Genomic DNA, 27,248 nt, shown 5'->3' with positions numbered 1-27,248 from the left:
CCCTAACTTCACACAATGGATCATAAAACCTTGCCAATAAAGAGATATAAAACAGACTAATGATACAAAAGGAATCTCCCTCAAATAGGGCAGTAAGACCATTAGTCTACTAGTAAAACTAAATTAGGACAAACAGAAGAATACATACTACCTAAGGAATACATAAATGATAGATATTATAGCAGATACTAATTGAAGAACTATTCGGAATCTATCACTAACTATATCCCTAACTTCACACAATGGATCATAAAACCTTGCCAATAAAGAGATATAAAACAGACTAATGATACAAAAGCAGTCCTACGGGAAAGTTTTTTTTTTTTTTTATAAAAAAACCTCAATTAGGAACGCAGTGTCTCCTAACATGGGGAATTAAAGAAATATGCTTATAAAAGAGACTTAATAAGAACTATTAGGGAAGAACTGATTTACCTATAAAATACTTGAAATGAGGGGCATTACAAAATTCAGAAACTAGAGAAGTATATTGAAATCTGAATCTTAGCTAATAAATACTATGAAAATCAGACAACTTGAAGAGAAACCATCTGTAAATATGGTGTAGTAAGCTCTATTCTGATCAGATTAACTTTGTGGAAACAAATGAAAATCTAAGAAACCTAATAGCTACAGATAAAGGAAGAAGTGATGGACATAATAAATTATACAAACTAGTAAAGTATACCTAGCCTAACTCCAACAACATCTTTAAATCTCTCTTTATCTACAGAACCAAAAAAACCTAGCCGATGAATAGTTGAAAAAAACACCATAAAATTGACTATAAAAGAAAACACAGAACAACTAAATTACCAAAGCTTGAAACGCTCCTACATAGAACTTACTGTGATCAAATTAAAACAAAATCTAAGTTACCCAAGTGACTACCTAAGGTTTTATCCAGAAAGTAAACTGTTTAAAAAAATTTCACGAAACCTAAAACTCACATCCATCTAACATCAACATGTGACAACATAAAAACTACTTTAACAATATTCCTATTCACTTTTGATGCCCAAAACACAAAAGTACTTAAATCACTGATAAACACACTCTGACAAAAAAGGAAGTACTAGAAATGATTTATCAAAGACTGTGATTATATTTCCAAACAGACATGATAAATCTTAACATCAAATAGGGCCAACTTATTGAATAAAATAATCAGAAATGATATTAAAAGAAGCAAAGATGTATTATCATCAACAGAACCCAATATTATTTTGTAAGTAACAAGTAAATGGTAACATGCTATTTTCATGCAAGAATAATAAAAATATAATTAAATAATTGATAATAAAGTCTTACCTTGTTTAAAGAATATCCAAGAACATCAGCATCTCAATAGATCTCCAGTCCAATAGCACTTGACACTATTTAAAATAATTCACAACACTATTCGCACTAAAACTGTATATCACGCACTAAGTATAACTTAAACTCAATTTATAAACCCGAACTTCACTTTAACACGCACTAATATTCACTTAAAAAATTACGATAACGAAGAGACTAGACGAACGAAATAAAGATGGCCGACGGTAACTGGCCAGGCAGATCTGCTGGTAAATTAAGGTTATCTTTACAGAGTGACCAACTTAACATTAATCATTGAATTAAATATTATTTCAATTGTAGTTCTTTAATATTTTAGAAATTATTAAAACATAAAAGAATATTTAATGAATTGAAGCAAAATTTTTAAAAAAAGTCTAATTTGAAAATTGACACGACTTTGTCTAAAACATTAAATGTCCAAGTTTCTGCTTCATACATTTTTTAAAGATATGCATTTTAAAATAGACTAATTTACTTTTTACTAACAATAATTTTTACTATTTTTAAAACCGTACATTACAAAGCAATGATAGTAATGCAAACTTCTATCCATTCCTCTAAAAATATTCTAGAATTACGTAGAATGGGAAATTTCATTTCATTTTTATTGGAGAATTTTATTGGAAATAAAAAGTTACAGAATCATGTTTAAGTGATCTACAAAATGATGTTTAGCGAAAATGGATGGAATAATTTTTTTTAAATTTTTAATAGAAAAATAGAAACGAAAAATCCATTCAGTAGAATATAGAATATTCATTCGGTTGTAGAATATTCTTTATTCTCGAAATCTTAATCGTATTTCACCTTTAAAAGTTATAGCCGACTAGAATGAATGGAAGAAAATGATTAGAGAAGGATTACGGTGATTTTAATTTCGGTTAAGCTATAAGGATGGTAGGAGCACTGAGTACTGCTGTAAATAGTTGTATACTGTAGAGGGATGAATGTGAGAAGCGAATGTATTTATAAGTAAGAATGGAGAGTGAGTGATGATATATACAGGGTAAACCAGTAAGTATTGTCCATAGGCCTACTGTGTGTAGTACATCTAAAGTGGAGTTCAATGACGTATTGGCCAACTTCATATTTTCCTCTGTTCTTCAGTGACGTCACTTTAAAGTTTTTTTTTCTAAAATCATTACTTTTTTCCAATAAAAATGTTATTACTCAGAAAGTTTTAGTCCGAATTCGATTCTGATAACACGGTTAGAAAGACAGATAAATTTTCTAAAAATTGATACCATTTTGAAGCATAAGTTATTCTCCAAACAGCCTCAATCTTCCTCCGGATGCTGGAAAAATAATAGTAATCGAAATTTTCAAGAAAACTCATTCGGCCCTTATTATGATCATTATCAGACCAAGGCGCTGGCACTTTTTATAGAAGATTGCTTGTTTAATGAGCTTTCAAACGGTATATCATTTTCCAGGATTCCTTTTATGTTCGTATGAGAAATTACGTTTGTTTTACCAGAAAACGTGTTCACGAGCACACAACAGTGTTACGGTACGACAGAAAATTTTGAAACCAAGGTAACAGGTAAGTGAAGTTCATTTGTAAGGCACCTAGTTGTACTGGTTAATACCTAATTCAGATACAAAGATTATCTGTTAGAGGGTTCAAAGGGTGGTTAGGGCTTATTTACATTTTTTTCTTTTTCAACATGTATTGTGTGTGAAATTGTAATTTGGAGTAAATACACATGTATTTTTGTTTATAAAATAGTACTTGTTTAAAATATTTCCTAACATTTTCTCAAATATTTCAGAGTTTAGACTTGTTTTTTCTTTTTAGTGCAATTTGTAACTTTTGACTTCCTAATTTAAGGACAGTCTACATTAAAATTGACTACTGGTCCATCTAAAAGAGTTTTCAATGAATTAAACAACTTGATAACTAACACTGTTGTGTGCTCGTGAACACGTTTTCTTGTAAAACAAATGTAATTTATCATAGGAACATAAAAGGAATCCTAGAAAATGATATACCGTTTGAAAGCCCATTAAACAAGGAAACTTTTATAAAAAGTGCCAGCACCTACGTCTGATAATGATCACGTAAGGGCCGAATGAGTTTTCTTGAAAATTTCGATTACTATTATTTTTCCAGCATCCGGAGGAAGATTGAGGCTGTTTGGAGAATAACTTATGCTTCAAAATGGTATCAATTTTTAGAAAATTTATCTGTCCTTCTAACCGTGTTATCAGAATTGAATTCGGACTAAAACTTTCTGAGTAATAACATTTTTATTGGAAAAAAGTAATGATTTTAGAAAAAAAACTTTTAAGTGACGTCACTCAAGAACAGAGGAAAATATGAAGTTGGCCAATACGTCATTGAACTCCACTTTAGATGTACTACACACAGTAGGCCTATGGACAATACTTACTGGTTCACCCTGTATATAGAAATATATATACAGGGTGATCCATTTAAAACGCACCAATCGCTAATAACTTTTTAGGAAAGCGGAATTTCGTAAAAACCCATGAAGTAAACTATATGTTGTTTTTGGTTTAGTTTTCAAATTTTCCAACCCCGACGCTGTATCTTTATTTTTGGCGAAGTTACGGTCAAAAACCCGATTGAAGTTTCATAAGGACCACTGGTTTTGACAATGATTATGAAAACTACATAAAAAACTGTGAAAAATGACGTTAACCCCTTTTCGATATCCCTAATATTGGTTGAGATATTTAAGATCAAAGTTACTATTTTATCTATTCGTGAAAGGTTTTCTATATTAATTTTTCACCTGAAATACACGTTTTGGGGAGGTCCTCTGACAGCAAAAAATGTTATTTTTGACGCAAAGAACAAAAATAATAATAATTGAAGATTTAAAGAATGTAGAGAATGTAATGGTTATGAGAGAATCAGGATAAATTTGTTTTAACATCAAATAAAAGTAACCACCAACCACCACATCATTTTAATGTACCAGTACTTCTTGACCTATGATTACGATAAGAATATCTATTGGTGTGTTTTAAATGGATCACCCTGTATATACAAGAACTCCTGTACTTATTTACTAATATACCATAATCATCGCCAATAAATATACTAAGAAGGTATTTTAAGGATAAGAGAGAGGACAAATTTTCCCGCAGGAGAATCAAGAAGAATGAAGATAGAAGAAAAATTCAATAAAATAAAGAAGTGAAAACTCTTTTTTGGAACTTAGGGCCATTATGGTTGGAGAAAATTTTGAAAGGTAAAATGCAAAGAAGACTAGTACAGTCAGAAGACGTCATTCTTGGTAAAGCAATCTAAAAAAGATTGGCATCATTGCAGTGCTGAATCTTTATTTGGAGCCGCTGCAAATATCTAGTAAAAATGGCCATGATGCAATCTTCAAGCGGAAGCGGAACATTAACAAGAATAAGGATACGGTTAAGGAATTTTGATCAGTCGGTTACGCGAAAGGACTTAAATCGAATCATTTCGAAGATTTCAGCTTTCCTGTAAAAAAAAAGTTTTACGAACGCAGTAATTTCCTTTATATTGTGTTTTGTGGAGTTAACTACAATTCTTCTCCGCGAAGGCTCCAAAGATTCGTAAACTATAATAAAGATTAGATTAGTGTATTTAAAAATAGAATATTCAATTGGATATACTATTTGCAATCACAAAAAAAGTACATTCGATTGCGATCATTATAAAAGCTAAAGCTTTTATACACTGCACACAAAAAAAGTAATAAAATTGTGAACAATAAAACTAGTTGAAAATCAATAAAACGTTATTACACGACTAGAAATTACAGCAACGCTGCCGCCTACAGTGTGAGGTTCGCCTCGAATGTAATTCAATTGACGTTTTTCAGATATAAATCGTCAGATAGATACAATCATACAACTAACCGAGATAGAGTGGTGGAGTAAGTGGCGCTGGGAGGGGTTAGAGGGGACTTAATACGTTTAATGCTCTTAGCGTGTCGGTCTACAATTGGCTTGGACACTTTTAAACACAGCCCGTACTCCCCCATATCTGTGTATCCATTGCGGCACTTCTACATTCAATACACTCTGGAAATCTCTGGTCCATAAACATAACACCTAGTACCCAGATATACTGTAGCCAGTGCATGGTTTTTTTTTTACGCTAACATTCTTCCCGTGCATGGCGCTGGGATATCTGGGATGTAATCAAAGTTTTACTGGTCTGAACTCTCAACATACAAACTGTTCCATTATTTTTGCTTTTTTTTCCAGCTAAAAGTATTATTTTTTACTATCTCATTCTAGGAATCATTTCTGAGTGAAAATCTATTTTGTTTAACAATTATTTCAATTATTTTTTATCCTCAGAATAATCTAACATTATAATATTAATATTATTAAATATATTACATTATATTATGTTATTTTCATTAATATTATTATTTATTGTTATCATTAGAGTATTGATATGTTTTTAGACGCGTTTTTTTTCAGCAACAGCTTCGCTAATCACTACTAGAATCTTCTCAGTTTTTTAATTTTTATTTATTATTTATTTTGTAGTTTACAATCTGTATAAATATATACAATAAGTAAATATGGGGAGAGTGATGAACTGGTGCGGGAGGAGAGCAGGAGGAGAGAAACTAACCAGTGGTAGCACTCTCTATAGGAGAGAGGTGAATGTGTGGAGAGAGGAGAGATAGGAGAATATGGCGTTTAGGCCTTCAGACCACAAGGAAGTCGCTGGGCCATAGGCGATTCAGTCGAGTAGGATTGTTAGGGATGTCAGAGGAGGCGAGAGACTGTACAACAGGATTTGAGCAAGTCGAGAGAGCAGTATGGAACTTTTGGTATTTAGTCTTGGCGAGATGGTCTATGAAGGGAATGTTGAGGTCGGTGTGAAGGGTGAGGTTAGTCCACCGTAGAAAGGTGCGTTAGCTATCTGTCGGCAGGAGTTTTGACTGAAATGTTTGCACCGTTCTTACGTTTGTATTTTTTTTTTTTTTTTAATTTATCTGTTAAGTTACACCAGAGCTAGGTAAGTCATAAGTAACAATGACAATAACTGACACCACTACACACTCACTAATTGAGGGGAGAAGTTGCCCGCCTAGTGGTAACACTTCCTGGCTGATTTTAATCGTCTGGAAGGATGATCTGGAAGGTGATGAGATGATAAATGGCGGACAAGAGGATTGGAATGAGACTACAAGTTCTGGATGAAAACTTTTATAGCGAGTTCATTGGCAAACTGACCTACAAATGGAATTTCCAGGTCTGTGTGGATGGTTAGATTTGAAATGTAAAATGGAGCTGTTTAAAACGATATTGTGAAGAATATTAGACTGAAGAGATTGAATTCTGTGAAGATTGGAGCGTTTCGTTGAACCCCACACAGTTCAATACCAGTACGTCCAGACGGGTTTTAGTATAGAGTTGTAAATCAGTCGTTTTTTATTAAGTGAAAGTTGGTATAGAAGTATTTTAAGTAGTCGAAAACGCCTGTTAACTTCAGTTCGTTTTAAGTCGAGTGTGCAGAATCTCCTCAATGTAATAGGAATTCAAGACACTTCTGCTCCGCCAATTGTCCTCCAATTTGGACTATTTGTTAAGTATTTTATCCTTATAAATATTTAATATGAGTTAGGTTCCTTTTATCACCCTAAAGTGGGACTTTAGGGGACAGCCAAGAAGGAGCACTTAAAATAGAATTTTTCCCTTTATTTGGGTGGAATACCACGCAGAGATCCAGGGTTCGAAACTAACCTGCTGGGGCTTACTGGGCTTAGGAGCTTCTTACAGCACACCGAACAGTGATGGACAGTTGTCTTTTAAGAGGGAGAGAGAGAGAGAGAGAGAGAGAGAGAGAGAGAGTGAGTGAGAGCACAGTCTGGAGTCTGACAGTGAACTGGGATAAAGCTCTGGACGCCGATGAACTCAGGATGATGATGTGTGTTAAATTAAAAAATAAATAAATAAATTTTTCACATATTCAATTATCTTGGACTTTTTGTAGCTTTTCGGTTAGCCTAGGGAAACTAGCTACAGTTTTTCAGGCTGAGCTAGCTGCAATTAGGTTCTGCGCTACCGAGCTTAATGGGCGAGGAATTATTGATTCTAAGATAGTCAGGCTGCTCTACGAGCTATTAGTTCCTACCAGGTTAACTAAAAACTGGTTTGGGACTGTCTGGGTGCCCTAAAGGAAATTAGTGACCAAAATAAGGTCTTTCAGGTCTGGGAACCTGGTCATTCAGGACATAAGGAAAACGAAGCGGCAGATTTATTGGCCCGGGAAGGCTCTGCGGGACACTTCGTTGGCCCGGAGACCTGTTTTGGGGTTTCGAAGTGTGTTAAGACTGCGACCATTAACTTATGGGTGCAGAGTAGGTGTCAGGAGTGGTGACTTGCCACCACTGTGGCAGAGACAGGCGAAAGAGTTTATTAAAAGGCTATTCGCCGAGGCTGACTGCAGAATTAATCTGTCAAGGCCGCGCGGGGCTATAAACATGATTGTAGGCCTATTAACCGGCCACTGCAGGCCCCAGAAAACACATGCATCGCATGGGCCTGGCAGATGATAGCCTCTGTAGGTTCTGTCAGGAGGAGGAGTAGGAGGAAACAGCACTGCACGTGTTGTGTCAGTGTGAGGGGCTTGTCCTAGCTAAGAATGTTACTTCTCAGGGGAGTGAAAAACCAAGGCCTGTGAGCTTTACCCAAGAGTCGCTCTCCAGCATTAAGAGTCTGATTAAAAGGACAGATCTGGAGGGTGAGCTTTAAAGTGAGGGGAACCACAATACATCCAAAGGGGTCGCAGTGGCGTAGGCCTTGAGTCCGCCCTAGTCTAATCTAATCTAATCTATCTTGGATTTTATCCATCATAGCTCACATGTTTATTGAGAGCCCCTAACCGAGGGATTCAGACTTCCTTTCAACACCAGAGGTAGATTAATCAGTTTACTGCAGAGATTTCGACTTCCATTTTTTCTCTCCGTCTTCACAACCATACTCAAATATTACTCAGAGGAGTTAATCATATTTTCAATTAAACAAACTTCTTGGCAGTATTTATTTTTGAGTTATATTGGACCATAGCATCGCACAAAGAGATCAATTAGTAAATATCATTTTCTTTTTGGTCTTAGCGAACCTCTAAGCTTATATATCAGGTAAAAAAATATAGTAATCCAAAACTTTGACCCAATCTCAATATTTTGTCGTAAGTACAAATAATTGAAATTAAAGAAAAAAATAAAATAAAGTGCTACAGTTGACAGTTGTTTTGGTTCCCTAAAAGGTTAAAAGACCCTTTGTCTTCTTTTCATGAAAACCTAATTATTAAGAAAAAGAAACCGTAGTAAATACAGTAAAAATTTATTTAATTTAGCAAAGAATGTGCTTTATCACATTATTTAAAGGAGACAAAAGGAAGTGAGTTGGCGGTGGAGATGTGGTAGTGGCCTAGTTTCCTCTTTTTTAAAAATGAGACACAATCCAGCTGAACAAACCTTTCTTAAACTACAGCTGGACCCACAGCATCTTTTGTTCAATTTTTTCTCTTTTTTCTTACTCTTGCTCATCCCTCTTTGTGGGTCTTCTTCAAAGTTCTCTGTGCCTTTCTCTTCTTTTGAAGGCCTACTTTCTAGTTCCTTTTTCTAATCCTCTCTTGCTTTCTTCCAGCATCATTCTGCACCATTCCTTCTATTAAATTTGTGTCCATTCTGCTTTTTTTATTCTTCTAAATGTCTTTATTTTGATTAATAAAGCAATTAGGTAGGGGGGAAAAAAAGAAAGACAAACATTTCTTTTTCGGATAAAGAAAATAATAAAAATATTACGCTAAGAAAACGTCTAACAATCTTCTTAGATCGTCAGCATTTCCGCAATTTTTTTTTCCGGCGCATCGACGTCTGTGGCCATTAGCGCCTACTACACAGTTTCATATTTCCGCAATTACGTCTATTTTCCTCTTAATAATCTCTTCCCTCATAATAACAGCATAGCCAAAAAAAAATCATGTTTAAAGGAATGAAAGTTTGCCTATTTTACGAAGTATCTGCTGGAATTTCGGCGGTAAATTATAAGAAAGAGCTAGCAGAAATGAAGTTAGATTTTACAGTTTTATACTTCTTTTTTTTTTCAAATTGGTTTATTTGTTTTGCGACTGTATTTTATTTATTTATTTAGTAATTTACAATCTGTATAAATATATACAATAAGGAAATAGGAGGTGAATGAGATGAACTGGTGCGGGAAGAGCAGGAGGAGAGAAGCTACCCAGCGGTAGGGGAATGTGAAGAGGAGAATATGAGTAGGAGAGAGTAGAAATTTTGTTCTTCAGCCTTCAAGGAAGTCACGGGGCCACTGCCCCGATTCAGTCGGCGAGGAGTATTAGGGATGTCAGAAGAAGTGAGAGAACTGTACAAGAGGATTTGAGCAAGTAGAGAGAGGAGTATGGAATTTTTGGTATTTAGTCTTGGCGAGTTGGTCTATGAAGGGAATGTTGAGGTCGTTGTAAAGAGTGAGGTTAGTCACCGTAGAGAGGTGCGTCAGCTATCTGTCGGCAGTAGTTTTGACTGAAATGTCCTGAACTGTCCGTATGTTTGTAGGTTAGGCTGAACCCCACAGCTTTAGTCCGTAAGTCCACATAGGTTTAAGGATAGTGTTGTATATTAAGCGTTTGAGTTCAATGGGCAATTTAGAGCGTCGTCCAAGTAGTCTGTAAAGCAGTTTCGCACGTTTCGTCATTGCTTGCCTTTTAAGTCTGGTGTATGGGTTCCACGTGAGTCTTTTGTCTATGTAGAGTCCAAGGTAGCTAGCACCAGATCTGTACAAGGAAGAGGATTGCAGTTGAAGAGGACAGGTGGACAGGAGCCCCGCCGGAGAGTAAACGTGGCATGCTGGCATTTCTGTGAGTTCTGTGGGTGTAATTAATAAGCAAATTAGATTATGGTAAGGAAATTGTGCAAATACATATGCACGCATAGATATGCATATACATACGCACAGGTGCACTCAGAGAAATTGAGTGGAATTGAACGACGACCATCCAGTGATGGAAGCTGTTAGTTCGCCAGGTTGGCTAGATTACGCAGCAACCGTCCTAGGAGGTCGAACGTTATGTGTTGAGATGGTCACCTCCACTTTAGTCTACGTTGAGGATTTGAAGGTTCAAGTGTTGTAGTGGCCATGTAGTAGACATCAGAGGGTTGTAATAACTGTGTAGATTTGAGTGGAGTTTTGTGTACCGAGATTGGGGTCATTTTAAGGAACGAGAGGAATATTTAGACCAGAATGTATGGTGTGATTGGAGACGTAGTAAGGAAGTAAGGTTTGAAATCGATTGATGTTCGATTTCCTTTACATTAATGACTAAAATTAGCGCTAAGTTGATTCACTGCGCACTTTAAGTCAATGAATTATCTGAAATATCCCGTCTAAGTATTTTTTTTTTTAAAAAACCTATTGTGAGCATGTATTTTGTGGAGGATGTGTAAATTACTATCTAAGTTACTACTGTAACAGGGGATTTGTATGGAATATTGGGTGGTCGATTTAAGGGACTAAAACTTTCTTGGCCCATTTAATAATTGGATTCAATCCCTTTTATATAGTTCTGCTTGGGATCCCACTTACAACTTTCTATACATATATACAGAACCTCACAAACAACAAGTCTAAATCCCTAGCAATCCTCTTTTAGGCTTACACTTGTTTAAATTTACCTTACATATGTACTTACTTGACTTTATAAATTGTTTTCAGATATATAGGGATGCATAAAGGGGCTTTACTATATTTTCGGTTAACTTTAACTAAAATTATTAACCACATTTTGTGAATATTTTATGTTTCCATATTATTACGTATTATTCTCCATAGTTATTTTTATTTTGTGACTATATTATATCCTCATTAAAACTCTTGATGATGTCGGCAACCAAGAAATACTGCACGAGTCAAATCATTCGGAAATTAGCTTTACAAAAACGGAAGTACTATTTTACTGTGCGGATTTTTCAATACTTTTTTTTAAAGAAAAGATTTTGTCGAAATTATCCTCGGATTTTTGTCAACTTTTCGTATATTTATTACATTCACTAGATTTATTGTTTTCTCTTTTTTGATCATCTTTCTATATATATAAAAAAAAAAAATTTAGGCCAGTTTTGGAGAATGCTTAGAAGGTACACTTCCCTAGTGGACTACATTTCAGTGTAATGTACAGTTTTACAAATTGTAATGTTGCTGAAAACTGTATATGGCTTAAATATTTGGGAGTTTGGAGATTATTACTGAGTTCGAACCTTGAGAATGGCATTGACAGGAAGTCCTGTGAGTCTACACTTCAGTAAATTGTTTTAGTCAAAATTTCAAGTTTCAAGTAAATTTATTTCCGGTAAGTGAATGACGTATTAGCGTTTTTCATGATATTTTTTTGTTTATAAATAAAGACACTAGTCTTAAAAAGAACAGACGCTATCGACTACTTAAAAGACTCTTAGACGATAGATTGAAACTGTCTCTAGACAACAAAATACTGAATTATACTTCTATTTTGAAACCCATCTGGGCGTATGGAATAGAGCTGTGGGGTTCAACCAAACGCACCAGTCTCCAAAGAATCCAATCTCAACAATCTAAAATACTTCGTGTTAAGCCGCGTACCGTCCTTTCTCGGCGGTACCGTTTGACAGTTCTCCATCTCGCCTTTTTTTATTTCTCTCACTCTCTCCTTATTCCAATTCTCGTAGTACGCGTTATTTTTCGTTAATCTTTTCCTTTGGTGTCGCCGCCAATATCTTATTTTTCTGCTATTTTGTAGTTTTGTTTAGTTCTCAGTTCCCATGGTTTCAACCTTCCCCTTCTCTATCCTCTCTTACCCGTGGGGGTTTTCCGTCTGCTGTAGTTCAGTACGCCGCTGACTCTGTGCAAATAAGTTAGTGCTCCTCAATTCCACACCGCTTCATAACGAGTCGACGTCTGGCCCTGCTCTGCATCAGATATAGTACGCGTCCGCTGGACCACCGCTTCAAGTACAGCCTTTCGTACTTCCACAACGCTTCATCATCGGCTGCTTCCGGCCCTACGTCACTCGAGTCTGCCTGCTGGTGTACTTCTTACTGCACCTCAACCTGCTAAGAGTCACTTCCGCTGATATCCAGCACTTCGCTTCATCCGCATCTAGTGCATTGATTGTACTATTACCCTTCCCTCTTCCGCTTACCTCACTTCCAATTCTAATACGCCTCTTTGGGCTTGAACCCCAATATTTCTTACGCTTCTAGGAGCTCAGCTACACATTACACACACACATCTTTACACACTTGTTTACCTAAGCTCCTTAATAGTTCCTATTCCCTTCTACCACTTAATTAGAGATCCTTCACCGCCTGGCGGATGCTGTGTGCGCCCGCTTCCGGTGCGTTAAAGGTAAGTGTTTTCTTGACCATTCTCATTACTAAATATTTTCTTTGTATTTATTTATCCCCCCCCCCGAGCACGTATCGATTTAAATTACGTTTACGTCATCTTCCCCTCTCCGCATCTGGGTGTAAGCCTCACGCGCTTACACTTCGACTCATATTAAAAGCTTCTTTTTACGTCACTAACCGGAACTATTTATACACACAGATCTTAACATTCCTTTTATGATCAAAGAGGTCAAAACCGGATACAGGAAACGCTTCGCTCACTAGTTAGTAGCAAAAGAAAATTGTAGAAGTATGTAGTTCGGGAAATTCTTTGCCGTATCCCGGCTTATCAGGAAGTTCCCAGGATTGTGGCCTAGTCCCATGAAGTACACTGCGGTACTGGTTTTATAGTATGCTAGCTTTACGTGATATTTAATTTGAAAAATGGAATAGAGCTGTGGGGTTGAACCAAACGCTCCAATCTCCAAAGGATTCAATCTCTACAATCTAAAATACTTCGAACTATTGTACATGCTCCTTTTTATGTCTCCAACCTGACTATACACACTGACATTAACATTCCTTTTGTCACACAAGTTGCTGAAAACAAGATACAGAAAACTCCACCTCAACCAGCAAATCCTCTAACTCAAAATCTTTCTTCTAGAACTATTCCTGTTAACCTGGACAAGTCGTCTTAAAAGACAGTGGCCTCGTGATCTCCTCTACAGTGAAGAAAGTGACTATTAGTCTAATGTTTTGGACTGTTACCTATGAGGTAACTTCTCAACTCGTTTGCTTCATTTGTTACTCTGTTATCATTGTGACTTTATATTGTCTACGCGCTTATTGTAGCCCAATTAAACGAGAGAAAATCATAATAATGCTTAAAGTTCTGTTTATCTAATAATTTTTTTCCAGTAGTTCGATAGTCAGTTTATTTTGTATCATAACGAGAAAAATATAAGTAAAATAAATAGAAGAAAGAAAGAAGTAAGAAATAATGAGAATGTTTCTAATAAATATAATGAGATAAACAAGAAAATACTTTTCTCAATAAAGATCTACAAAACTTACCCCCAATTTACTTCCACAACAGAAATATATAAAGATATAACTAAATAAAATGGTGAAGACAAACCCTGGAAAATGTCAGAGAAAATAAAGCACATATAAAGTCTTTTCTCTCGATGGTTTAGGAAAAAAATAGATCTAAATTAGACGGAAAAGTAAGTTCACGTTTGACCTTTCTCTGGGACTTTGACATTGCTAGTATCCTGGACCAATACTCTAGACAGCTCTACTAGGATGGGATCAACTAGTTGGACGTCACTTCCCTAGCTAGTCGTTAGTCTTTCCTTCTCTCTTGCTCCCTCAAACGTATTCTTTCGGTCAAACACAATTACACAAACTCTTTTATATATAAATAAGAAGTAGAAAATAATCATAACAAAATTCTGCGTCAAAATTCATGGACCTTAATTTTCACTGGGCTGCCTCAAATCTGGTTATTGGCGCCCCATCCATCCAGTCTCATCTTCATATTGTAACGAAGTGACCTGAGCCAGAGAAGAAAGGTCTAGATTGTTCTGGGAGTTTAGCGACCGAAGTCTAGAACGTTCCAACACTATATAAAAGCCAAGTGAGCAGCCCCAGTCGGTTTGAGTCACAGTTGAGAGTTGAGTCGGAGTTGAAGCAGAGTTAGCCAGTTGGGCTGTTAGCCGGTTAGTCGGATGGGCCGGTTAGTTAGTTACAGTTAGTCAGCTGAGTTAGCCAGTGTGTTGAGTTTTGTTAGTGCAGTTGAGTCTAGTGCAATTCAGGTGCAGTGCGGACCAGTGGTCAGTCGGGGAACAGTTTTTTGGTGGTGTATTTATGTAGTAAGTAAGTAACAGTAAACTGTTGTGACTGTAGGGAATGGTAAAAGTAGTGAATAGTAATAGTTGCTAGTAAATGTTAATGTTAGTAATGTTAATGAGTTAATAAATCAGGTACTTATAAGTTTAGCGAGTTTTATTTTGTACGAACCCACTTATTATTTAATAACTAGAGGCAGGCACTAGTTGTAGTTAAAGGTTTTTTTTTTTTTCAAATAGAGGAAAAACTTTACAATATCTTTGAACAATTATAAGCAACATCCTACAATCTATCTATTATCCCACCGGGCGATATTTTAGGCTCAATATAAACGCCAAATCTGGATCATCCACACCAAGACAACCAGTCACATGAACTTTATTAACGGCCACGGTAGTCGAGCGGTTAGAGGCGAGACCTGCTCTAGCTAATATGTATTGTTGGTTTAGTGGGTTCGATTCCCTGGTCTTAGGCCTTGGATTTTATTTAATGGTTAATAAAAGAAAATTTACAGTAAAATATGTTTGCTAGTCGGCTCCGTCCACGACACCTAATTGGGTAGTTGGACGTAAAGTCCCGCCTGAAAAAATAGGCGATTACTTTACTTTACTTAATGAACGTTCCCGAATGATCAAAAGACTATTCAACAAACGATCCAAACTGATCTATACGGACAAAAAGGGACTGTTACACAGCCCTACTAGCCCAAATTAGGACTTTTAATAATATACTGTGCAGCTTAAGCGCGCCAATCGTAACCGCATCCAGTTCCCTTCAATCGGAAATCCTACGCACCATAGTTAAGGCCTCTTTCTACGTCAGCCATCAGAACTATCCACACTGACCTAAAAAATCCCATTTTTTTTTTCCTTAACCTACCCAAATCCCGTTACACCTATCTTAAACTAATTATCCCCTAGAATCCCCTTTTTTGAAGTCTCTCGAAGGCGTTATTGTGGCCTTGGTATCCTGTGTTAGCCGATTCATGATGGTTACTGTTGGGATGGCTTTTATTCATTTCTTCATACGCAATCATTTTGTTCTTGTATTCAGCAGACAGTTGTAAATTAAATAAAGAGAATAAAAATAATAAAAAAATTGAAAAAATTATGTAAGTTGAGAATTGTAAGTGGTGTGAGGTTCACATCCGATTTTTCCTGTAGCAACCGGAAGTACATTTTACGGATAAAATGGGAATTATTGGGAGAAATTGAAATTTCATCATGAATCAATAGTTATTTATAGCTTTAAAGGTTTTTCACTTTCATTTGAGCTGACTTCAACAGATTATTGTCAATATTTTATACAAGATATGCTTATTTATGAAATATTAAGTTTGTAATCACTTATCTTAACAATTTCTGGGTTAACTTGAATGACAAGGTAACCTAAGTTAATAAATAACTAATATTAAAGTTTGTGTCTATGTGTATGTGTGTTTGTGCGCGAACATTAACCATACTCTGTGCGCCGATCTATCATCAATCATCGTGGAGTGTAGAAGGCTCAAATGTGATAAGTGCTGGGTAGGGTACATCAGGAGAATATGTAACATACGAGGAGGGTTAACACTGAAACAACAACAAGAATCTAGGGCCGGGTACGGTAGCAAACGAGGGCATAGGTCGGAGGCTATGGAAGTTGGGCATTGGCGGCGGCGGGGGAGGATAATTTTGTGTGTGTTGGATAACGGCTTGGAGGCTGGGTGAATAATGTGTTGGTTGTAAAAGGGAGTACAACCCCCCTCCCAGAAATGGGGTGGTTGGCAGGGCGGCAAATTTCATGTCTTATGATTAATGCAAGAGGGTTTCCTAGAGGGTTGCATCATGCTCTAAAAGTATAGGAGATGGTTCGTTTGCTCTCTCTGCTACAGCTTCCGCCCATACATCAAGGTTTCTAAGCCTTGTCCTAGCTTGCCAACTATCAAACCCATGAACATAAAGACTGATGAGGCTAGCAGCATTTCGCGGCGGCATTCTTTCTAGCCAACAACCAATTCAGATTTTTCTTTTTTTTTAATACCAGACGTTTATAAGCGGCTCATGGGTCTAGATATTAATATTAATAGTGAGAAGGGGCTAGAATGGCTCAGGGTTCAGGCTCTTTCGGAGAAGAAAACTCCACGCCACCATACTTCTGGCCCCCCGGAACCTCTCACCATACTCCTAGACATGCAGAAAGCACTGTGCAGGAGGTGCTCTAATTTGTGAGCGCCCCAATTGACCCTCTGGGTAAGAGGAGCGGTAGGGTTTTTTGGCCAACCATTTTACAATCTGATTCCTAATCGGTGAATATAGTTTCTCAAACCCATTCTTTAGTTTCCAAGTTATTCATTCAATGCTGAAGTGGAAGTAATGTGATGACGATTCCCTAACTTATAAGATAAACCATAATTTTATACCATAACTAAAAAGAATATTGGATAAAGTTAAATAAATAATTAAAAGAAATACCGTTTTCCCCCATCATAAACGAAAGTTATCGCACAGACTGTCAGTTCAGTCCAACCATCCATCTAAAAAGAAAAACTTTTGAAATAGCTCTTATTAACTTTTCCTCTGTGACGTGGAGTAAAAATTATTTCCACCCCATTTTCTCTTCAAACAATACGCAAGAGTAAGTGAATTCTTTAGTTAGAACAATAATTTTAATTATGACAGTTTAGTCCACATTTTTATATTCAATTTGAATTTGTTAATTTTATTAATTGGAATTATGATGAAGTAGAAACTTTTAAAAATACCTTTGACATCAAATTTTTGTTCCTCAATAAAAAAATAAAATCTTCTTACCTGAAACAAAACGAAAAGACATATATTACAGATATTTGAAAAGAAGATTAATTTACAGAATCTAATCTAGAGTCAAGATTTGACAAGGGAGGATGCCTCAAGCTACAGGAGGAATCCAGGGCCCTGTTCTGTTCATCCCATACCAATAAAATCGAAGCAAGCCGAAGTGAAGCTAGCCTTCGATCGGGTGTGCCACCCATGATTGGTAAACTTAGCAGAAGTATACGTCAAATAAATGAGAAGGTGTTTTTTTGGGTCATTCTCTTTACTTTTTTTTTTTTTAATTTGATTTTAGGTTAAAAAAAAATATATATATCTGTACCTCGGAGAGAAAAGGTACCATGTCCATTTTTTCGATTTTCAGATTTTGGCATCATTTTACAAATTTTTTGTTGCTCTTTCTACAGGTGTAAAGCACTATGGCCTATGTTTACTATTAAGCGATTTATGTATTTTTAAAAAGCGCAATGATACTTCATTACTTAAGGGTAAAAGCCACTACATGGGCATAAATTTTTTTCACAATGGAGATCAAAATAAAATATTTTAAAATATGGGAGGTTAAGTGGCCATACCAACTGTAATAATTACGGTGAGAAGTACAGGAAAGAGTATAACCGGAAAAGTGGAACAAAAAATGAATTTGGAAAAATATCTTCATTTGGCTCCCCTGGAAAATTTACTTTCTGTGACATGGTGCCTTTTCCCTCCGAGGTTCAGATATATATATTTTAAGGCGCCACGGTAGCCGAGCGGTTAAGATACTAGACCCGCTAAGCTACGATGTATTGTTGGTTTAGTGGGTTCGATTCCCCGGTCTTTAGGCCTTAGATTTTATTTAATGGTTAATAAAAGAAATTTATAGTAAAGTATGTTAGGCGGTTATAGGCTAGACCCGCAAAGCTCAGGTGTATTGTTGGTTTAGTGGGTTCGATTCCCCGGTCTTTAGGCCTTAGATTTTATTTAATGGTTAATAAAAGAAATTTATAGTAAAGTATGTTAGGCGGTTATAGGCTAGACCCGCAAAGCTCAGGTGTATTGTTGGTTTAGTGGGTTCGATTCCCCGGTCTTTAGGCCTTTGATTTTATTTAATGGTTAATATGAGAAATTTATAGTAAAGTATGTTTGCTAATTGTCTCCTTCCTCGACACCTAATTTGTGGTAGTAGGACGTAAAGTAAATAATAGGCATTATTTTACTTTACTTTAATTTTTTTTCTCTTTTCTTTAACTTTGCAGCCAAAGAGAAAAGCCTAAGCTGAAGAATGTTGTCGGCATTCTGGGGATATGCAGAAAGGAGAGGAATTAAAATTTTGTGCATGTTGAAGAAGGGTGTGTAGGAACGCTAGACGGAGTTCCCTCGGACTAAACTGTTTATGCAGGGTTGTTGTAGCTAGTCACTCACAGAGGTTGTCCAGATCCATGGAAAGAGAGTGAGAGGGTAGAAAGAGTAGAATGTACCCCGGAGTGAGGTAGCCCCGAAGGCTAGTTTCTCTTGGTGTGCGTTTATAATACCAGGATGTTGAACTTGGGTTACTTTCATATTAAATTTCTACCCAGCAAGGATCAGAAAGGATTCTTCTCCACATAGGGGAACCATTTCCACCCAAGCCCATGTCTATATCTCCAGGGTCAGTTACGGAGGTTGAAATTTGCATACAGTTTCCCTCCTCCGTCTATCCCTAGCTTTTCCTCTCACAGCCTCTCTCCCTCTTTAGCAAGTTACATATTATAACGAATGGACATAGTGAAGAGTATTTTGGGAAACGAATCTACAATCCAAATCTCATGGAGATCAGAAGCTTTTAGGCACATACAGACTGAAACCATGTTGGTCTCCTTCAGTTGGAGGGGGTCCCCCTACTCACTAGATATCCCCTACCCTGCTCTTTCCTTCAGTTATCCTACAGCCGAGGCTAGATTGCCCCCGAGATCATGTTAGTCCAGCTGTTATGTTGTAACAGCTGATACTCGGACCCAGAAGCTGGTAGAAGAACTGTTACCATCCTGGGTCCTCCTTGTTACTTGTGTTTGCATACTCTTTCTTGCGTTTGGTTGATAGAGATAGAGAGACAGATAGATAGATAGTTGTTTGGAAATGTTTTTCATATTGGGTGTATCCCAAATGTGTTGAGGATAGTTTTTTTTTTTTTTTTTAACCGTATCCATGGGGGAAAATCAACATCCCTAAGGATCGTATCTAGTGCCTGCCACAGCTCACTTGATACATGATTACTGAGTTAAAAATCAGTCAACTGATCAGTTTATTTTTTCTAACAAATAAACAAGTTTATCTGATTTTTATTAAATATGGGGCAAACTTCCCTCCTTAAGAGGCATAGCGTCGAGACTTTTAAAGTGCAAATCTGTACAAAATTTCGATTCGAGTGGCGACACTTCATTCATGAAAATCGGTTCACGTGCCGATAATTTGAAACGATCGCTATACTTCCCCTTAACAAGTGTAAAAGCAGATCGTCGCTTAAATGTTACGTAGAGGAGCCCTAACCCTATCATCCTACCAAATTTTATTAAAATCGGGCCAAGATTTACAAAGTAATTAGTAATAATAATCTTGGAGGGGGCCTTACATACAAGGGGCTAACTCCTCTCCAATTCTATGTACAACGTCGAGTTCCCCAAAAGGCACATCTACATTAAATTCCGAATCGAACGACACCTCATTAATGAAAATCGGTTCTCACGTTTAGGCGCTACGCAGTTTACAAAAAAGGTAACAACAACAAGACCAATTTTTGAAAATGCCGTTTTTGCTCATTTTCAGCAACTTTTTTCTCAAAACCTATTAGATCTGGGTTGTTGCAAAAAAATTACAGTTATAAAGGAGGGTTTGCCCTTTATTTTGAAGAAAATTTGGGAATTTTTATCTTTTATAGAAAAAGAGAAAAAAATTGTCAAAGTTGGGTGTTTTTCAACGTTACAGCTTTTTCGTGCAGTTTTTGACGATCAACCCTTGTACAACTGTCCTACCGGACAGTTTTATTACATGTTTTGAGGGAGCATATGAAGTAAAGACCCTCTGTCTGTCTGTTTAAATAAGCTTTCTCCAAAATGCTCAAATGAATTGTCCAAATGCAAAACTCGTTAAGTCCAAAATCCCTCTAGATATAGGGAATAGATACCCCCTCCTAAAATCTATTTTCCAACTTGCTCTAGCTCCTTATGATTAAACGGTTCATCTAATCATTAATTTGTTTCGCTTTTTTTTATTTATAAGAAATCGTAATCATCATAATCGGATTCCTCATTATATTGGGCCTAAGCAGTGTTATTTCTTCGATAACAGAGGGAAATCTATTTTTGGGTGATGCTGGAGAAAAATTCATTTCTAATCCTTCAATCTAATCCTCTTTTCCTCATACCATCCTTAGTTCTTTCCTCACCAGATTTTCACGGATGTACCTTCAACGTAATTGATTTTCTTTGCTACTTATGGCAATAAGTTTGTTTTTATTTCAAGAGTTAATCTCAAAATTTTGTAAAGCAACCTTCTTTCATTGAGTAGAATTTTGTAAACAAGATGGTTCCCCGGGGGATGATGAAGATATGTAACTATGCGGAAGTAATAAAGTATTTCCTGTAAATCAAAAATTAAAAAATAGGGACAAAAACCAAATTTCCCGCATCATTTTTTGTGTAAAGAAACTGCCAAATAATAGAGGATTATTTTAGTTACGCGAGAAAATTTACCAAAAGAAAAGAAGATGGGCTAAAACTAAAAGAAAAACCTAAATACTTAATGGTTTTGAAGTCGAGTTTGAGAACGAACGGCGCATGCGTTGATTTCATCCGTCATAGTAAGCAAGTTTTCTTTTTTTCCATTTGGACGTGAAAATTGGTTTCTTATGGGGTTTAAAAGAGAAGAGATTTGGGAGTTGCGATTTCTGGATATACTACAATTTAAATCACTTACTGGGGAATTAAGAATGCAAATTAAAATTCCGAAGATTTCCGAATTGTGGCGGAAAACCCGAGAATTATTTATTAATTGAAAATTTTAGTGAAACAAGGTCGTACAGAAAGGTTCATTACAGGCTTTTTTTTTTTATTGGTTTCTTTAAATATATAAATAAGTTTAATAATGGAAACCAGTATATAAGTTTGAATAGCGCTTAAATCGCAAATTGAGAACAGGGGGGAAAATACAAAATGGACACCAAAACAAAAAAAAGGCACTGTCAGTCTGGCTCATTTAATGGTGGGGTAAATTGTGGTGAACTGAAGGGAAGCAGCAGGGTCCAGGAATTGGGTTTTACCCTTTAACTAGTAGTGTTGGACAAAAGGACGCTAACAGCGGCTGGATCCTGGGCTAGTGCACACAGTGACGATACTTTTTTTTTTTTTTTTTTTTTTTAATTAAAGGTAAGGGCATATCGCACAACCTTGTTTAAGGGTTGGATGAAACAATGCAAAGGTTGGTAGTACCATAGGGGAGTTTTAGAGAGAGAGAGAGAAAAATGGTTTCTCTTTCGGTTACTGCTGTGGGTTTTCCCTTTACTCAGCCCACCAGTGGGGAAATAAGGGCTATACAGGGCTGGTCGGTCTGCTTGTGGGTTCTGCTCTCTGTATACGTATATATTTATGTATGTAATCTACGTATAAGCATCCAAGAGGATGAGGAGGAAATGTAATTCTATCAAAACCCCAGCAAAAATTGTATTAATTATTCTAATTTGTTAGTTGGTTGTGATGTTTGGAGCCCTTAGTAGGGCCACTCTTGATGATATTGGCTACTTCCAGCTTGCAGTTCCAAACAATAAAGGGCTAGCAAAAATTCAAAAGAGAAAATTTCGTCAACTTATTCCATCCCTAAAGATAAAAAAAGGTTATAACAAAAGGGGAAGAAATATTGTTGCCTATTTCAGTTACGTTTTTTTTTGCATCTGTATTACTGAGCTTTCAACATAGAAACTGGGTAAAGTAAAGTAAAGTAATCGCCTATTTTTTCAGGCGGGGCATAATGTCCAACTACCAATTAGGTGCCGTGGACGGAGGCGACTAGCAAACATACTTTACTGTAAATTTCTCATTAACCATTAAATAAAATCCAAGTCCTAGAGACCAGGAGTAGAACCCACTAAATCTTAGCTTAGCAGGTCTAGTCTATAACCGCTCGGCTACCGTGGCGCCCCATCTTCAGGACTATGGAACAAATGATCAAGGAACATGTTACAATGTAAATTAATTTATTTACCAAAATCTCCTTTTTTATAAAAATAAAATATATTGTATATGTATAATATAAAAAAAGTATGTCTGAAATTAGCAATAATCTAATTTCAGTCGCTAAAAAAAATAAAGTGAACAATTTTTTTCAAAACTTTGCTTTATTATTTAAACATAAAAGATGCTTAAGGCATGGTCTTAGGAAAGCATCCCTGAAAACCCACAATTTTCCCCAATAAAAATAATTGTTAATTACGTAAATAAATGGTGGATCACCAAAAAAAAAAAAAAACACACTTGGAAATTAATTCTGAAAAGTCACTTTTCCGGTTTCCCAATTCCAATCCCCTTCCGGAAAACTCTTCAAATTAAAAGTAACAAGTCTTTATATTCGGTTGTTCGGATTACCGCCAAGACATTAGCGTCTAAAGGGGCAGTAGTAATTTTTTTTTATTTTGTAATTTACAATCTGTATACATTGTATACAATCAGTAAATATGGAGAGAGTGATGAACTGTTGCGGGAGGAGAGCAGGAGGAAAGAAACTACCCAGCGGTAGCACTTTCTATAGGAGAGAGGAGAATATGAGGAGGAGAGAGGAGAGATAGGAGAGTAATGGCGTTTAGGTCTTCAGATTCCTAGGAAGTCGCGGGGGCCACTGGCGATTCAGTCGGCGAGGAGTATTAGGGATGTCAGAGGAGGCGACAGTACAAGAAGATTAGAGCTAGTCGAGAGAGTAGTATGGAATTTTTGATATTTAGTCTTGGCGAGTTGGTCTATAAAGGGAATGTTGAGGTCGGTGTGAAGAGTGAGGTTAGTCACCGTAGAAAGGAGCGTCAGCTATCTGTAGGCAGTAGTTTTGATTGAAATGTCCTGTACAGTCTGTATGTTTGTAGGTTTGGCTGAACCCCACAGCTCTAGTCCGAAAGTCCACATAGGTTTGAGAATAGTACTGTATATTAAACGTTTGAGTTCAATGGGCCATTTAGAGCGTCGTCCAAGTAGTCTGTAAAGCAGTTTCGCACGTTTTGTCATTGCTTGTCTTTTGAAGTCTAGTGTGTGGGTTCCATGTGAGTCGTTCGACAGCAATATGAAAATGGAACGAAAAGAAAAATCCTTTTTTTAAACACGAGTTATCTACAAATTTTCTTTTTTTTTTTGAGATTTCCCGTTATAACAACACTTAGGGAATTTTCTTCTTCAGTTGCTTGATTTGGGTTTGTTGCCCCTCCCCCACCCCTCAAAAAAAGGGCTTGCTGAGAGGGGGAAAAGTTTGTTGCCCTAAGAAAATTCCTGGCAGTTCCAAGGGCAATAATTTCCAGCCAGGTAGATTCGTTACAGCACAGCTTTTCTCACTTAGGTGATTGGCCTGGAACTTGTGCTAACTATTGCAGTGCAATGCAACTGCCCTGGGCCCTTCTCTAGGGCGCTTTTCTCATTTCAGCATTAGTGTTATGATCGATTTCATGGCTCACCATTGAGAAGATTGATGTCATGTAAATTATTTCACAGCAGATTAATTTTGTCAAACAAAATTGAATTTTCACACTGATTTATGCCAAAAATAACAAATTTGCACCCAATCACAATTTTTAGTCATGTCTCGCTGAAGAAAACGATTGCCCCAAAAAAAAAAGTGGGAGAATAATGGCGTCAACTGAACCGGAAACTAGCCGAGAATTCTAAGCGGTTCAATTTAAAGAGCCTAGACTTGCACGCGCGCTTCAAGTGTAAGAAATATGTTCTCTAATTTGATTCGGCATTTGGTTTAAACCACAAGTGTTCAGGCAATTTCTCACTTAGCCAAAGCCGCTACTTAAAACTTACCGCTAACAATTTGCTCTTACCTTCGCCTTGTTTCTCTACCAAACTCTTCCTTCATCATTCTTAAGTAATAAATAAGGCTAACTTTTCTTTTCTTTTATTTTTTTCCTTTATTTCATTATAACCCTGGGAAATCTGACATTCAATTTCTTTATGTTCCCTTTTCCTCTCCTCTTTTCGCTATAAATTTTCTCAATTCTGGATTGAGATATTGAATCGCTTTCCAGAAGCGGGAAAAAGATTTTTTTTTTTTTTGTCGTTGATTCAATTCTATTTCTTTGACAATGCCTTCTTAATGGATCTAATTTAGACACTTTTCTTCTTCCTTTTCATCTTTCTCTCTAATGTTTTCCTTCTACCTTTTAATTATTTTCTCGGATATTGCATCCAGTGAGAATGTTTTAATGGTAACAGAGTCCGAAATAATTGTGCTTTCAATCGGAAATACTTCTTTCTGGAATTCTCAGGGAAATTAACAGAGAAAAAAAGGGGATTTTAATATGTGAATGCTTAAATGTTTAGTGTTAGATTAGAAAAACTAGGAACAGGTTCTGTTTTCTAGGTACTGCTGCTAAAGAATTACTGCCGGATAGGCGCCACGGTAGCCGAGCGGTTAGAGGCGAGACCAGTAAAGCTAATATGTATTGTGGTACTGGGTTCGATTCCCCCGGTCATAGGCCATGGATTTTATTTAATGTTTAATATAAGAAATTTACAGTAACGTATGTTAGGTGGTTATAGGCTAGACCCGCAATGCTAAGATGTATTGTTGGTTTAGTGGGTTCGATTCCCCGGTCTAGAGGCCTTGGATTTTATTTAATGGTTAATAAAAGGAATTTACAGTAAAGTATGTTTGCTAGCTGCCTCCGTCCACGACACCTAATTTGTTAGTTGGACGTTAAGCCCCGCCTGAAAAAATAGGCGATTACTTTACTCTTTTTTTTTTACTGCCGGATTCTTTGTTGGTCTAATAGGAGAAAACCAAGCCATTTCTAGCCAAGATTTCCCTCTAGGTCATGTTTTGAGTATTATTATCCTCTATGGCCATTAAATGCCAAATCGGGCAAGAAGCGAATAAATCCTAATATGACAGGATAGTACCAGGTTTTCTTGAAAAGGTAAAAAAATCGTCTCACCCACTGTTACAGGATACGCAGATGTTTTCTGGAGTCTTAACAGATTTAAGTAGACTTGGGCACCCAACATTGATTCTGGTTCTAGACTCGTGACCAGAAACCCTGAGCTGGGCTTCAAGGAGAAAGTGCCACCAACATTTTGTTTTGTCTAGCATATAAGACTAATAGGGAGGGCGTCGCGGTAGCCGAACAGTTAGAGGCGAGACCTGCGAAGCTAATATTTGTTGTGGTACTGGGTTCGATACCCCGGTCTTAGGCCTTGGATTTTATTTAATAGTTAATAAAAGAAATTTACAGTAAAGTATGTTTGCTAGTCGCCTCCGTCCACGACACCTAATTTGGTAGTTGGACGTTAAGCCCCGCCTGAAAAAATAGGCAATTACTTTACTTTTTATAAGACTAATGAGGTGACTTCTACGTCTTTTGCTTGCTCCTAAATAAATCTAGCTTGAAAAGCTTCTCTTCTAGGTCGCCCAGGGTCGTATGTCCAATGCTTAACTTATGTACCAGGTAACTGAGACTAAGAAATCTTTAATTAAAAAATTATTCCCCACCGCCATTTTGCGAAAATTTTTCTGGACCACAAGCGGTCACGCATACTTCTCGCATTACATCCTCAATTTTATATTGTCTTAAGATAAGTAATAGACCAACTCCAACTTTCCCTTTCTCTTTTTAATATGCGAGTATGATGAATATTCAGAATTAAGATAAATCACAAGAATAATTTGGAATAGAGTTAAAATGAAGTGCCTTTTTAGTACCGACTATGGAAATAAGATACATCTTTTATTATTCTAACAGAAAAATATTTATGGGTGATAAAAGGCCAGCACAAGGATCTGTGATAATCTAATGCATTCTAAAAAATATGATACAAGAAGTATGAATGAAAAGTTGGGTACTCGTTGATTTGTGTACCTTTTGGCGTTTAATCAACAACCCTTATATGTACTTAACTTTTAAAACTTTAAGTTTTTGTTTTGGTTAAGGAGATAGTTATTTTTTTTTTTAATTGACATGTGTAGTTTACTCCCTACCTCTCAGTCGCCAATACTTTCAAGGTCTTCGTGACTCTGTCGCGTGATTGTACTCGTGATTGTGATTGCGTGGGAGTCTATAGTAATAAGAGAGAGGAGAGAGAGAGAGGAGAAGTTGGGTGGAGTTGTATATCGTTGTGAGTAGTCTGTCGACACGCTAAATCCAAAATAGTTTGCCCGTTTATAACTAGCTCTAGAAGAAGGAGTTCAGTCATGACAGAAGATTGCCTCGTGTTTGGTTAACTCGTCTAGAAAGGCTAACTTTCCTTGAAGAATTTCTTTTGGACTATAACTACATCTTTAGAAGTAGAAAATATTAGCTTTTTTTTTTTCTTGCCTCTTCATCCATCAAAATTACATTTCCCGTCATAAATCAGCAAGGAAATCCTCAAAAGTAGTAAAAGTAGCTTTAAGTAGTAAAAGCTTAATGGCTGAACAAAAATAGAAAGAAACATTAAGTCCACTTTCAGCAGCAAATTCCATAGTCAATGATGCAGAGAAAGGTCATCTTCAGACTGCAATTGCAAGACTTTTTTGTATTTCTTCAAGTTATTAGATCAGATAAAATGCAACTTTTTTCTATTTAACCACTTCTTTTGTTTTGTTTCCCCTATTGATTTGTTGATCATCAGACCATTGATCTACAACAATAAAGATGGACTGCAAAAACATGATACAATAATCCTGACAAACGCTCTAAAGTGGATCAAAC

General features: G+C 36.5%; 1 long non-coding RNA gene across 3 annotated transcripts in view; it reads right to left on the bottom strand.

Moving 5' to 3' along the window:
• The window catches only part of LOC141457087 (uncharacterized), a 235,543-nt gene that overhangs the window by 98,341 nt on the left and 109,954 nt on the right, over positions 1–27,248 (bottom strand). Inside the window, exon 1 of one of the 3 annotated variants that reach the window (XR_012460200.1) lies at positions 1,312–1,728. The exons of the other annotated variants lie outside the window; for them this stretch is intronic. This is a non-coding gene — a long non-coding RNA (uncharacterized lncRNA). Of the gene's footprint in view, positions 1–1,311; positions 1,729–27,248 lie in introns of those variants that run through there. 3 annotated transcript variants of the gene reach the window in all.

Source organism: Rhodnius prolixus, unplaced genomic scaffold (assembly GCF_049639745.1).
Source record: "Rhodnius prolixus isolate KJV_2025 unplaced genomic scaffold, Rpr scaffold_10, whole genome shotgun sequence".
Lineage (NCBI taxonomy): Eukaryota > Metazoa > Arthropoda > Insecta > Hemiptera > Reduviidae > Rhodnius > Rhodnius prolixus.
The sequence above is the reverse complement of the archived record's forward strand: the minus strand, read 5'-3'. Positions and strand labels throughout refer to the sequence as shown.